Source organism: Equus quagga, chromosome 13, assembly GCF_021613505.1.
Source record: "Equus quagga isolate Etosha38 chromosome 13, UCLA_HA_Equagga_1.0, whole genome shotgun sequence".
Lineage (NCBI taxonomy): Eukaryota > Metazoa > Chordata > Mammalia > Perissodactyla > Equidae > Equus > Equus quagga.
Genome location: NC_060279.1, coordinates 89,317,802 through 89,326,499, shown reverse-complemented (window position 1 = coordinate 89,326,499; position 8,698 = coordinate 89,317,802).

Here is an 8,698-nt window from a genome sequence, read left to right as displayed (position 1 = left end):
AACAGAATCCTTCATTTTGATGTAATCAAACTGATTTTTTTTTACTTATTGTTTATCCTTTTGAGATTTCTTAAAAGGTGTCCGTAATACACACATACATTTTATTAACTTTGATTTTTTTTTTGAGGAAGATTAGCCCTGAGCTAACATCTGCTGCCAATCCTCCTCTTTTTTGCTGAGGAAGACTGGCCCTGAGCTAACATCCGTGCCCATCTTCCTCCACTTTATATGTGGGACGCCTACCACAGCATGGCTTTTGCCAAGCGATGCCATGTCTGCACCCGGGATCCGAACTGGCGAATCCTGGGCCACTGAAGTGGAACGTGCACACTTAACCGCCGCATCACCCCTAGGGCCGGCCCCTAACTTTATGATTTTAACTTTTCTATTTGGGACTTTATTAGCAGATCGGATCCACCTTACATTATTATGTTCGGGGCGGATAGGGCACCCATAACTGAGGATCTTTAAAGCTATAACTGGGTCTTAGGCAATTAGAGAGGAATAAAGCATTAAAGGATAAGGAACTGACTGCGCCTGTCTCTCCTGGGCCTCACCTTCTCCAGGAAAATCCCACCAGGCCCCCACGGTCACCACATCCCCAACTGATTTCAGCATCCACCTCCCAGCGGCTTCACACAACTGGGTGAGAGCTCCAACATCTACGTGGTTACCCAGCCCTGGTGTCCCTGGTGTTATTCTGATTTGGGGATTGGAAAAAACAGTATTCATTTGTAAAATAGCATTTATTAGCTTCACAAATATTTATTGAACTCCAAGCACTGGGGGTGCATTAAGCCACGAACATGAAGACAAAAGCCAGCCTCATGGAACTTGGGGGGTAGACAGATAATAATTAAATATCATCAGGTGATGATAAATGCTATGAGGAATAAAGCAGAGCGAGGCAGAAAGGAAGTTCTGAGGGGGCAGGACTTGTCACAGATAGGGTGGTCAATGAAGCCTACTCTCATATACAGAGACTGGAACAAGATAAAGGAGGAAATCATATCTGGGGGATCTCAGGGGAAACAGACTTTGAGGCTGAGGGAACAGCAAGTGCAAAGACCCCGAGGCTGGAAATGGCTTGGCTTGATCAGAAAATAAGGAGGCCAGGGCAGACAGAGCACAGATACGGATGGACACAAATAGGGGACATGATCACAAAAGCAGAGGTGGGGTGGAGAATGGCAGATCATGTAGGGTCTTTGGGCTGTGGCGAAGAGTTTGTATGTTATTCTATTTGCAATGGGGAGAGATCAAAGTACTATAGTTAAAGAAGTAACATAAACTTATTTGCTCATCAAAAAGATTACCCAGACTTTTGCTTGCCACTGTGATGGAGAGATAATATCTGACTAACTCCCATATCTGATTAACTGCCATCAAAATAACTATAAAAACTGGACACGATTAAATAAAAAAAAACTGATGGAGGCATCACAGAGCAATCAATGCAGACAGAAGTTAAAGAATCATGATCTCAGAGAGACAGGAAGTGTAATGAATTGAGCCTAACACCCTGCACGCAATTTCCCCTTAAGGCACGTACCAGATCCTAAATCGTGCTTCTGCTGAGAGAACACTAAGAAATCAAGCTGAAATCAAGAGCAAAGTTGCTTCCAAAAGAGTAAAGAGCTAAGAAGAGAAACTGGCAGTTTTACAGTACTAAAGAAACCAGAATTGGAATTCAGGGCCTGCCAAGGAGGAGGGATGTGGTCAACACCTCAGGCTCTCACACCAGAGTTGTGAAAGGCTACACTCTAGCAGAAGAGGCAAACGGAAACAGACCAGCCTCAACCGGATTATGGTGATCTGTCCATACTCTATCTGCATGACAGAAGAAAATTAAATCTTTTCTAAAGGGAGATAATACAAGCCAGAGAGTACAATTTTTATATACAATATTCATATTTTAATTTAAGAACTACTAGTCTTGCCAGAAAACATGACCAAATGACCAACAACCGAGAGAGAAAAAAAAACGTAACTGAAGTCTGCGTACACAGGTGATCCAGATGGTGGCATTATCAGACACAGACTTTAAAGTAACTATGATTCATATGTTCCAAGAAATAGATGAAAACATGGAGGATTTCATCAGAGAACTGGAATCGAAAAAAGAGAGACAGGGAATTTAATGTAAATTTTAGGACTTAAGAATAAATCAAAATAAAAATTCTGTAGATGGGTTTTACAGCAGAATAGACACAGTGGAAAATAGTTTAGCAGAAAATATCTAGATTGAGTCATAATGAAAAAGGGTAAAAAAATACATTAAGAAAACATATGAGACATACAAGTCAAGATGCAAACGTCTAACAAACACGTACTGAAGTCTAGAAGGAGAGGAGGGAGAGAATGAGAACTAAGTAACATCTGAAGAGATGCTGGCCAAGAATTTTACCAAATGGATGAGACATCGACTCACAAATTCAAGCTTTAGGAACCCCAAGCAGAATAAACACAAAGAAAACCATACTTCGCATATCACAACAAAATCTATGAAGACCTGAAACTATAAATCTTGAGAGCAGTCAAAGGAAAAAGACACTTTACCTTCAAAGAGGCAATAATAAGACTGACAGCTGACTTTGAAACAAAAAAATGGAGGTCAAAACACAATGACATAGTTTGAGTGCCAAAAGAAAGCAATTGTCAATGTAGAATATTATACCCAGTGAAAATATCCTTCAAAAGTGATGGCAGAATAAATACATTTTCAGACAAATGAAACAAAACATTGATCAGCAGCAGCCCTGCACAAAAAGAAATGCTAAGTAGGGTTTGAGAAGGAGGAAAATAACTCCACGATGAAAATTGGGTAATGCAGGGAGGAATAAATAACATCGGAAAAGGTAAGTATATGCTAAATCTGAACTGAATATTGACTGCTTAAAACAGTAACCCTACTATCTTGTGGCGTTTAAAATATATGTAGAGGGGCCAGCCCGGTGGCCGAGTGGTTAAGTTTGCACACTCTGCTTCGGCAGCCCAGGGTTTCACCAGTTTGAATCCTGGGTGCAGACATGGCACCACTTGTCAAGCCATGCTGAGGCGGCATCCCACGTGCCACAGCTAGAAGGGCCCACAACTAAAAATACACAACTATGTACCAGGGGGCTTTGGGAGAAAAAGGAAAAAAACTTAAAAAAAAAAAGATTAGTGGTCCACAAAAAAAAAAATCTAATTATATGCCTTAATATAAAGACACAGGAAGATGGAAAGTTACAGGATGGAAAGATGTGCTATGTAAACACCAACCAAAAAAAGCTGGAGTAGCTACTGGAGTATATCAAAGTAGCCATTAAGGCAAAAAGCATTTTTAAAAGTAAAAAGGGACATTTCATAATGATGAAGGGGTCAACTCACAGGAAGATATAAGAGTTCTAAATCTGTATGTACTGAATAACATAACGTCAAAATATATAAAGCTAAAACAGACAGCATTGAGAAATGGAAAGACCCACATGGTCTTTCAGTAACTGGTAGAAGAAACAATCAGTAAAGATATTAAGGATTGGAACAGCATGATCAAAAAACTTGACAATACTCAAGCTGCAGAATACGCGTTCCTTTCAAATACACGCAAAGCATTTACTAAAACAAGCCAAATCCCTAACCGTAAAGCAAGTCTCTACAAATTTCAAAGAATTGAAATCACACAGAGTATGCTCTCTGAGCACAGTGAACCAAGTAGAAATCAACCGTAAACAGATAACTAGAGGGGCCGGCCCACGGCCGAGTGGTGAAGTTTGCGCACTCCGCTTCAGCTGCTGGGGAGGGGCAGTTTCACTGGTTCGGATCCTGGGCACGCGGACATGGCGCCACTCATCCAGTAGCGTCCCACATGCCAAGCTCAAGGATCCACAACTATGTACCAGAGGGCTTCGGGGAGAAAAAGGAAAAGTAAAATCTTTAAAAAAAAAAAAAAAGATAACTAGGAAGTCATAAACTATTTGGAAATTAAGCAATACACCACTAAAATAATGCTCAAGTTAAATTAGAAAAATATTTTGAACTAAATAGTAATGGAAATATGACCTAACAAACGTCTGGAGTGTAGCTCAAAAAGTTCTCAGAAAGCAAATTATGTGCCTATATTAGAAGAGAGGTTAAAATCAATAATCTAAAAATATCAGTGATCTAAGCACTCACTTCTGAAAGCTGGAACAAAACCCAGCAGATTAAATGCAAATAAAGTAGGAGGAAAAATGAGAGCAGTCATCAATGAAATAGAAATGAATATATTTAAAAATTAATGAAGCCAAAAGTTTATTCTTTGACAAGACTAATAAAATTGATAAACCCTAGTAATTCTAATCAAGAAAAAAAGAGAAGGACTGGCCCCCTGGCATAGTGGTTAAGTTTGGCATGCTCTACTTTTTTTTTTTTTTTTTGAGGAAGATTAGCCCTGAGCTAACATCTGCCACCAATCCTCCTCTTTTTGCTGAGGAAGACTGGCCCTGAGCTAATATCCATGCCCATCTTCCTGTACCTTATATGTGGGACGCCTACCACAGCATGGCTTGCCAAGCAGTGCCATGTCTGCACCCGGGATCGGAATTGGTGAACCCCGGGCTGCTGAAGCGGAACGTGCACACTTAACCACTGCACCACAGGATCAGCCCCTTGGCGTGCTCCACTTTTGTCGCCAGGGTTCACCAGTTTGGATCCCAGGCAGACCTACACCATTCATCAGCCACACTGTGGCAGCGACCCACATATAAAACAGAGGAAGGTTAGTACAGATGTTAGCTCAGGGCAAATCTTCCTCAGCAAAAAAAAAAAAAGAAAGAAAGAAAGAAAAAAAGAGAGAGACAGCCCAAATTACTAATATTTTCACCACAGATCTTACAGATATTAAAAAGATAATAAAAGGATATAATAGCAACAACTTTATACAAAACATTTGAATTTTTATATAAAATGGACAAATTTCTTGAAAACCACACTTACCTGAAACAAAATGGAACATCTCAATAGTTGTATTTTTATAAAAGAAATTGAATTTGTAATTCAAAGTCTTCCCACAAAGAAAGCTCTAGGTCCGGGGGCCAGCCCAGTGGCGTAGTGGTTCGGTTCACATGCTCCACTTCAGCAGCCTGGGGTTCACAGGTTCGGATCCTGGGCACGGACCTAGCACTGCTCATCAAGCCATGCTGTGACAGCACCCCACATTAAAAAAGTAGAGGAGAACTGGCACAGATGTTAGCTCAGTGACGATCTTCCTCAAGCAAGAAGAGGAAGATTGGCAACAGATGTTAGCTCAGGGCCAATCTTCCTCACAAAAAAAAAGAAAAGAAAGAAAATTCTAGGTCCAGATGGCTTCACTGGTGAATTCTTCCAAACACGTAAAAAATAATATGGATCTTACACAAGCACTTCCAAAGAATAGAAAAAGAGAGAACACTTCCCAATGTACTATATGATGTCAGCATAGCCTTGTTATCAGAACCTAACAAGGACCTTACAGAAAAGAAAATCAAACCTGGCAATATAGAAAAAAGGATAATAAATCATGTTCGAATGGGAATTAATCCAGAAATGCAAGGTTAACTTTGAAAATAAATTAATGTAATTAACCAGGGCCAGCCCCGTGGCCTAGTGATTAAGTTTGCATGCTCCACTTCGGCAGCCCAGGGTTTCTCCAGTTCGGATGCTGGGTGCGGACATGGCACCACTCATCAAGCCTTGCTGAGGCGGCGTCCCACATAGCACAACTAGAAGGACCCACAACTAGAATATACAACTATGTACTGGGCGGCTTTGGGGAGAAAGAAAAAAAAAGAAGATTGGCAACAGATGTTAGCTCAGGTGGTGATCTCAAAAAAAAAAAAAAACTAATGTAATTAACCACATTAACACATTACAGTCATGGATCACTTAACGATAGGGATACGTTCTGAGAAATGGGTTGTTAGGCAATTTGCTTATCGTGCAAACATCGTAGAGTGTACTTACCAAACCTAGATGGACACCTAGGCTAAACGGTGTTAATCTTATGGGAACAACTGTCATATAAGCAGTCCGTCATTGACCAAAATGTTATTATGCAGCACATGAGTGTAAACGAAAAAAAGATAATCTCAATGGATACAGACTGAGCAGTTGATAAAAATTTAGCACCCATTTATGATTTTAAAAAAACCTCTCAGAAAATTAGCATCAGAGAGGATCTTCCTTAATCTGATAAAGAGTAGCATCATACTTCATGGTGAATATCTGAATGTCTTTCCCTGAGACCAGGAAGGTGACAAGGACAAGGATATCTGCTATCACCACGTCTATTCAGGACTGTACTGGAGGTCCTAGCCAGGGCAATAAGGCAAGAGAAAAAAATATATAAAAATTTGAAAGGAAGAAATAAAATCATGATTATTCGTAAGGGGCATGATTGTGTATGTAGAAAATCCAAAAAAAAAAATCTACAGATGAATCATTAGAATTAATAAGTCAGGTTAAGAAGTTTGCATCTTTTTTCCTTCCATCCATCTTAGGTTCATTGGCTGGGGCCCTGTAAATTAGACTCACAAGAAGACAAACTAACAAGAGGAAAACAGAAGTTTATTAGCATGTGCATCATGCATACACTTGGGAGCACTCAGAGATATGTAAAAGGGGTGATTAGAACTTGAGCTTATGTAGCATCTTAACAAAAGAACAATAAATTTGTAGAGAAGTGACAAGACAAAGGAAAATGACTGAGTTTCTAGGGCAGCAAATTGCAGGAAAGCAAATATATAGGAGAACTAATAGAAAATGAGGGCTGGTTAGTAAAGTTTGTTGTGTGGATTCCTCTGGCGCTCGCTGTATCTGAGCTGACAGGGGTCTAGAGCCATCTCCAGCGATTAAGTTTTGTCCTTCCTGGTAGGGAAGGGAGAGGGAACACCTTTACAAACTAATGCCCAACTTTTAGGCAAATAGGAGGGCAGAGAGCTTTTCTTGTATCTGCTTCTTCTCAACTGTCTTCAGTTCAAAATGATCCTTATGCCGTAGTGGCATATTTTGCAGTGGCACATTCTGCTACCCTTCACTATATATAAGATTAAGATAAAAAATCAGTTATAGGGCCAGCTCCATGGCCTGGTGGTTAAGTTCAGTGTGCTCCACTTCAGTAACCCAGGTTTGGTCCCGGGGCGTGGACCTACACCACTCACTGGCAGCCAGGCTGTGGAGGCGACCCACATACAAAATAGAGGACGATTGGCACAGATGTTAGCTCAGGGACAATCTCCCTCAAGCAAAAAGAGGAAGACTGGTAACAGATGTTAGCTCAGGGCAAATCTTCCTCAGCAAAAAGAAAAAAAATCAATTATAGCCTTAAACATTAGGAACAAAAAACATTTTTATGAAATTTTAAAAATATGATTTGTGGGGGCCAGCCTGGTGGCTGAGTGGTTAAGTTTGCACACTCCGCTTTGTCAGCCCACGGTTTCGCGAGTTCAGATCCTGGGCCCAGACATGGCACTGCTCATCAGGCCATGCTTAGGCAGCGTCCCATATAGCACAACCAGAAGGACCTACAACTAGAATATACAACTATATATTGGAGAGAAGAAGAAGGAAAAGAAAAAGAAGAAGATTGGCAACAGATGTTAGCTCAGGTGCCAATCGAAAAAAAAATATATATATATGATTTGATTTAGCATAATAAATAAAATATATAGAAATAAATGTAACAAAAGATTTGCTAGATCTCTAAACAGGAAACTATGAGACATTACTGAGAGTAATGAAAGAAAATCCAAATACATAATTCATAGCAACAGTATCCATAATTGCCAAAAAGCAGAAGCGTAGAAGGGTTATTCCTCAGAAAATTAAGAATAGATCTACCATACGGTCCAGCTATTCCACTGCTGGGTATTTATCCAAAGAACTTGAAAACACAAAGGCATAAAGATCCATGCACCCCTATGTTCATTGCAGCATTATTGACAATAGCCAAGACTTGGAAGCAACCTAGGTGCCCATCAAGGGACGAATGGATAAAGAAGATGTGGTAGATATACACAATGCAATATGACTCAGCCATAAGAAATGACGAAATCCGGCCATTTGTGACAACATAGGTGGACCCTGAGGGTATTATGCTGAGCGAAGTAAGTCAGAGGGAGAAAGTCGAATACCGTATGATCTCACTTCTAAGTAGAAGATAAAAACAATGACAAACAAACACATAGCAACAGAGATTGGATTGGTGGTTACCAGAGGGGAAGGAGGAGGGAGGAGGGAGAAAGGGCTGATTAGGCTCACATGTGTGGGGCTGGATTGTAACAAGTCTTTGGGTGGTGAACATAATGAAATCTACACAGAATTTGAAATATGTTATGATGTACATCTGAAAGTTACATAATGTTATAATCCAATGTTACTACAATAAAAAAAATCTACTTGATTAAAAAAAAGAGTAGGATGGTTAAACCGTGGCATATTCATGCCATGGAATATTATACAGTAGTGAAAAGAATGACCTAGGCTACAGGCTGAATCTCATAAACACGATGTTGAGCAAAAGAAGTCGTAATCAAAAGTGGCTACCTTTGGAGGGGAAAGGTTCTGAGGAGGTGTGAAGAAGACTTCCGGGCTTCGGGCAATACCGTCTTTTCTTATATAGGTGGTTTCATTACTGTATTACTATACTATGAGCTATGAGCTAAGATTTGGCACTTCATGTATGTTACGACCATACTAT